At 40.0% G+C, this 6,644-nt stretch overlaps 1 non-coding gene across 1 annotated transcript; it reads right to left on the minus strand.

Moving 5' to 3' along the window:
* Positions 1 to 1,831: 1,831 nt before the first annotated feature.
* On the minus strand, positions 1,832 to 1,938 carry LOC112081713. Its single transcript, XR_002896635.1, has one exon. It is a non-coding gene; the product is annotated as a small nucleolar RNA R71 (small nucleolar RNA).
* Between the last annotated feature and the right edge of the window lie 4,706 nt (positions 1,939 to 6,644).

Here is a 6,644-nt window from a genome sequence, read left to right on the forward strand (position 1 = left end):
GGTCAGGACCCAGTTTGTCCTGGGCTGACCTGGTCTGCAAGAGACACTATATATGCTTTTTAGGGTTTTTTCCAAGACTTAAACTTTGTTTTCTCTTGTTTCTCTTTTCTTTTTAGTGTAAAAACGAGTTTGATTAAGAGAGATCTCAAGGATTTAATCAATCTAAGTCTGTTTCTTATCATCTCATCATCTCATTTCTGCTTCTAATCATGATTAACATCATCTCTTGCAAAAGATTAGATGTGTTCTTCATGATTAGTGAGTAGTCATCTTTTAAACTTCTAGGTGTGTAGATTAGGGTGCTTAGATGTTTGATTTGTGATGTTTAGGGTCTAGATTCTCATTTCATTTCCTTAGTTAGCTGCTCTTAATGCTAGATCTCTCATTATAAGCTTGATCTAGAACTTAGGCATTTCTCCACCCACAAGGTGTTTGATGAAATGCCTGAATGAGCTAACTTAAGGGTTTATGCATTTTTCATCATGGGAATGATTTGTTAAATGCATGAATGACATATTAGAACTGTTTCTTAATGCTCATTGATTCATATTTCACAAATGATGATTTGGTTTGAAAGTGGATTAGTGTAGAGATTAATGCCTTCATAAGAGGATTAGTCTAGATTAGAGTTCTAAGTTGAAATGTTTGAGATCATGTGATTGCTTGTTATTTCTTTCTGTATAAGATTCAGTCTTTCTTAGCTCTTATTTTGATGCACAAAGAGGCTGTCTGGTCATTTTAGACTTGGACCCTTATGCTTGTTGATCGTTTATTCATCTAATGGGAATTAGTCTTGAATTGGTAATTAACAAAGGGATTTCTGTCATGAGAATGAATTAATCTGAATTGGAAGTCTAGACTAAAGATTTGCAAGTGTTGCATTGTTTGCTTAGCATCATGAATTCACATTTAAAGCACCCTGATCAGTGATCACATCTAAAGGTTTAGCTTTCTCTTTATTTGAATTTGAGTGTTTGTTTAGTTTCTCTTGCTTGTTTAATTCTTAATTACTGTTTGTTCTTGCTTGTTTTATTATATGCTTTTAGATAATCTTGGTTACCAACTCATCTGTTTAGTTAGACTTGGATTAAGAATTGATCCTCATAGTCTTAGTGTCTAGAATCTCTCCATTTGGATTGATACCTCAAGTGCTACAATGACATGAGTAGTTGAGGAATTGATCAAGGATTGAAAAATTCATACTATCAATTTGGCGCCGTTGCCAATTGGAGATTCATTCTAGCATTAGGACTTTGGATCTTCTTGAGATCAAGTCATTTTCTTTTGTTTTACTGATTACCTTTCAAGTGTTATCTTTGTTTTCAGGTGTATGAACACCAGAAGTGAAGAAAGAAGACAACGAGAAAGAGCTGAGCACATTGAGAGTTTGGGTATGGATCAAGGGCAAAAGGCTCATGGTGGTAATGGAAACCACCAGAATCAGCAAGACCCACCACCTCCACGTCCAAGACAAGTTGTGGGAGCTGGTGATGAAGCCAATGCTCAGGGTCAAAGACATGGGATTCAAGCTCCAACACCTGAAAACGATTTTGAGATCAAGTCTGGCTTGATCAACATGGTGCAATCAAACAGGTTCCATGGCTTGGCAGTAGAAGACCCACTAGATCACATTGACAACTTTGATAGAGTTTGTGATCTAACTAAGATGAATGGAGTAAGTGAGGACAGTTTCAAGTTGAGGCTGTTCCCTTTTTCTCTAGGAGACAAAGCTCATCAGTGGGAAAAGTCTCTACCTCAAGGATCAGTCACAACATGGGAGCAATGCAAAAGAGCATTTCTAACCAAGTTCTTCTCTTCATCAAGAACAGCAAGGTTAAGAAATGAAATCTCAAGTTTCATTCAGGAGAACCATGAATCATTTTGTGAGGCTTGGGAAAGATTTAGAGGGTATACCATGCAATGCCCTCACCATGGATTCTCAGATTGTCAGCTGCTAAGTACCTTCTACAGAGGTGCTTTACCAAAGGTCAGACTCCTCTTGGACACAGCTTCAAATGGTAATTTCATGACCAAGGAAGTCAATGACGCCATGACCCTAGTGGAGAATGTAGCTCAAAGTGATGAGCTTTATGGATCAGACTTTGAAAGGAATTCAAGAGGAGCTGTGAGTGCTGAAGAGGAAAGGACAAGGAAAGACATCAAGTCTCTCAATGAGAAGCTAGACACACTTCTCTTAGCTTCTCATCAGTCAGCCAACTTTGTTAGAGATGTGAATCATGTGTTTCAAGACACATTTCAAAGGGAAGACATCACAGCTGAGGTGAACTTTGTAGGTGGCCAACAAGGTTACCAAAAGGGCTTTACCTACTACAAGAATCCCCCAAACCAGAACTTCTATCCTCAAAACACTCAACAACAAGGTTTTTTCTCTCCCCAACAACAAAGTCTCCAACAGAACTCAGAGAATAAGGATCAAGAAGTGCAGAACCTGCTCCAGCAAATCCTCCAAGGTCAAGCAAATGGTGCCATGGACTTCAACAAGAAAATGGCAGAGATTAACAACAAGGTGGATTGCACTTATTCTGATCTTCTAACTCAACTTTCCACCTTGGCTTCCAAAGTCAAGACTCTAGAGAACAACAAGGGCCACTGCAGTTCTCAAGCTCAAAGATCTTTACCAGGGACATCAGTTGCACATCAAACAGAATACTGCAATGTAATCCTCTCAAATGCTGAGAATCATGCTGCTGTCCAAGAAATTGAGGATCTTCTCCATGGCAATGTCTCAAGTGAAAAATGCATGACAAAAGATGATGAGGACGCCATCATAGATGAGTTTGAGTTCCTATTCTGTGATCTCAATGAGGACATTGAGAAAGATGGTGGGGAGGCAGCTTCTTTTGATATGAGAAAGAATGATTCTGAGATTACTGAAAGAAAGGATCAGAGAATGGTTCAAGGAAGGACATCTGATGGAGTCTCTAGCACTGGTTCAACAAGGGTGAAACCCAAATCAATTCCCAAGCTAGGTAATCCAGGAAAGTTCTCCATCTCATGCTCTCTTGGAAGTTTGAAAGTGGACAATGCTTTATGTGATTCTGGATCAAGCATCAGTGTAATGTCTTTAGACATGGTGGAGAGACTTGGGATCAAGAGTCTTAAGCATCACCCCATGTCAATTACCTTTGGAGATTCATCCTCAAAGAAGCCATATGGAATCCTTGAAGACTACCCATTGAAAATTGGTGAATGCACAGTTCCAACAGATTTTGTAGTTATGAAGATGAAGAAGACAAAAGAGCTACCTCTTTTGCTTGGAACTCCATTTCTGAACACCACAGGAGCAAGGATGGACTTTGATACTCAAAGAGTGGTGCTTGCTAAGGTAGATGATGAAGTATCTTATCCTCTTAAGCCTCCTCTTGCTGGGTTTTGTGGAGTTATATCTGATGATTCTGATGAGTTGAAACGCTATGGGATGATGTATGTGGGGAGTATTAGAACTATTGAAGAAGTTCAACCCCCTGCATCTGTTGAGAAAAAGAAAGAATCCCTAATAAGACCTGATCTTGAGTTTGAAGGGGATTTCTTTAGTGATGATGAAGCTTGCTTGGAATCTCTATCTCCTACACCAAGTGAGAAGGAGATCAGCAACAACAAAGGCAATGGCTCAGGGTCTCAAGACAAGAACCCACCAAGAACCAGACCATTCACTCTTGAGTCATCTTCTCAAGTCTTAACTCTCACTCCTTGGAAGTTTGATGGTGGAGCTGTGGAATACAAGGTTAAAGGCATTGGAGGATCAAAACCTTTTGCAAAAGTCAGGGCAATCCTCACACAAGAGCTCATAGACAAAGGGTCATCTGGTGTTCAAGAGCTGATGAACAGGGACCTAATGCTTGAATTCATGGACAAGACAAGGAGAATCAAAGCTCCTCCTCTCGCTCACTAAGAAAAGAGTATGAAAAGTCAAACTTAGTGACTTAAAACAAAGTGCTCTTGGGAGACACCCCAAGCTTATCCTTTGTAAATATTCTTTTTAATGCTTTCTCTTGGTGTTTTTAGGATGTTTTGATGTGTCTTGTGGAGTGTGTTCAGGTTACAGATGACCTGGTGTTCTTTAGCCTCCTGAGATTCACAATTCCACTACTCCTTTCCATCACAAACAAATCTGGTAACACTCCAAACTCCTTGCATATGCATCTAGTTCTTTATTTCTCATTTTGCATCTTTCTTGCTTTTGCCTTTCACTCCTCTCTTATGCTTTTATAACACAAGGGACTGTGTTATTTAAGTGTGGGGGAGGGGTTTTGTGTTTACTAATCATGTTTTCTCTTGTTCTTATTTTGATTTGCATCTTGAGTCTGCATATAAAAATCAAAAAAAAAAGTTTCACAAAAAATGATCATGTGGTTGCATTCACATTTTTTATGATTGAGTCTAGTTTGCATCATATAGGTTGCATCTTTCTGGGAGTAATGATAGTTTTTCCTTGAGAGTACATGACTTTGAAAATTTGGACCAAATATGCTTGTGAAATGATTTATGTGCTTGCAAGGCTTGAAATGATTTGAATCTGAGAAGCAAGTTTGAATTGAACTCAACTCTAATAAGTGAAAACCCTGAACTTGACTTGAAATTATCGTTTGATGCATTGTTTGAATAAGCTTGTGGATACCTATATACATATTTGAGCTAGAATCCTATTTTTACCACCCTCTTCCTTAGCTCAAATAGCTGAGTCCACATCTGGATCAGTTTTCCTCACCTTGAACCCATCCTTCCTTCAAGCCAAATGTTTGTGTGTGATTGAAAGGCCACCTTGGATCAAACTTAGCAGAAAGTGTTAGGTTTAGAGCGACAAGGGCAAGTCTCATTGAGTGTTAAGTTCCATCATCAAGGAGCTGAGAGATTTGGCAAGAACTAAGTGTGGGGGGATACTTGTTGGTGAGTGGAAAAAGGAGAGATGAGTGGAAAAAGGAGAGTGGTGAGAACTAGGGGATAGAAAAAAAAAAAAAAAGAAATCAGTCTTGGAGTTTTGAGTCAATGAAGGGGAGCTCTAGTGTTTTGAAAAGAAAGAGTCTAGCCTCTAAGTGAAAGGAAAGAAAAGAAGCCAAAGAGCTCAAATGGTTTAAAAAGAAAGAAAAAGAGGCTAGAAGTTACAAAAGAAAGTGAAAAAGAGCTATGTAAAGTTTGAACTCCAAGACTTGAGTGTGAAAATGAAAAGTGAGTCCCCTAGTGAGAGGAAAATGAGTGTAGAAAATGAGGTTCTTGAGAGGTTGAGCAAGTGAGAAAGCTTTGAGTAGAGTGTGGGGTGGGATGAGTCCTTGCCCTTGTATGCATAGGTTGCTTTTTACCTTTAGCATTCTGCCAAAGTTTGATCATTCATAGAGAGATCCCCTTTCTGCATTGAACCCACTTAGGCGCTGATGAGACCATTTTAGTCTCATTACCTCACCCTAGCCAAACTTTGCTTGTTTGAACACTGCATCATTTGATCCACTTGGTAAAGAGCTTAATGAATGTCAAAGAGTTGAGGAATAAGAGAACTTGTGGAGATTACTCTTGAGTTGATACATCAGAGTATGGTCTTGCATTGGATATTGAGCATGAACTTGAATTCTCTTAGTGGTCACTTTTCTCTTTCAATGGAAAAATGAGCTCCCAATGCATTCAACCTTTTCCTCTCATTTGTTCCTTTTTTGCTTGAGGACAAGCAAAGGATAAGTGTGGGGGAGTTGATATATTCATAAATTGCATCATTTAATGTACATATTCTAGTCCAAATTATGTCTCATTTGCATACATTTAGGTCTTTAGGCATTGTTTTAGGACTTAGGAGATTGCATTAGGTCCAAGAGAGTTTTGCACGGTTTGGAGTGTTAAACAGGTGATTTTGGAGCTTATTTGGAGTGGAGGATGTGATTCAGATGAAGAAATAGAGTTGAAAGGATCAAAAATGGTGAAAAGGAGCAATTTTGGGTTTCTAGGCAAAATGATGTACTGATGGCCGAAGATTCTCGGCCAAAATCCTTCCCGCGGGTAGCTTTCTCGGCCAAAAACACATACCGCGGTCAAGTCTCTCGGCCAAAAATCCCGGGTGCAGATACATTTCCGAAATCGCGTCACCGGAAGCTCTTGCCGGCCGATTCAGCTTACAGGGTCTTGCGAAATGTTGGAGATAATTGAGTCAAGAACCCAGGACAGGTTGAATCAGGAAATTTGGAGCACTGATCTGAAAGATACGGTCACCGGAAGACAGACCTCTCTCGCATCCATTCCGGAGCAATCCGATACTCCTGAATGATCGCCTGTCCGGGGAACCTTCCGGTCCGATTCAGCTGTCGGAGGCTATATAAAAGTTGGAGTAGATTAGATCACGGTTCCAGAACAAGTGGAATCATGGAATTCGGACGCGTGAGCAGAAAGTTAAGCTCGTCGGAAGAAACTCCTGTCTCGCTACCGTTTTGGACCAAGCCGATGAGCTTCGAAGAATGCGAAGGACGGTGCACTTCCAGACCGATTCGGTTTCCGGGACCTTCCTGTGAATCAGAGATATTTGAGTCCTCTTTCCATAACGTCCAAGATCATTCAATTCGGATCTATGATCAGGAAGATACGGTCTCCGGAATGGACACAAGTCTATACGCCTCTCTCTGATCGTGTAAATGCACTGCGAAGAT

Source organism: Eutrema salsugineum, unplaced genomic scaffold, assembly GCF_000478725.1.
Source record: "Eutrema salsugineum unplaced genomic scaffold, Eutsalg1_0 scaffold_10, whole genome shotgun sequence".
NCBI lineage: Eukaryota > Viridiplantae > Streptophyta > Magnoliopsida > Brassicales > Brassicaceae > Eutrema > Eutrema salsugineum.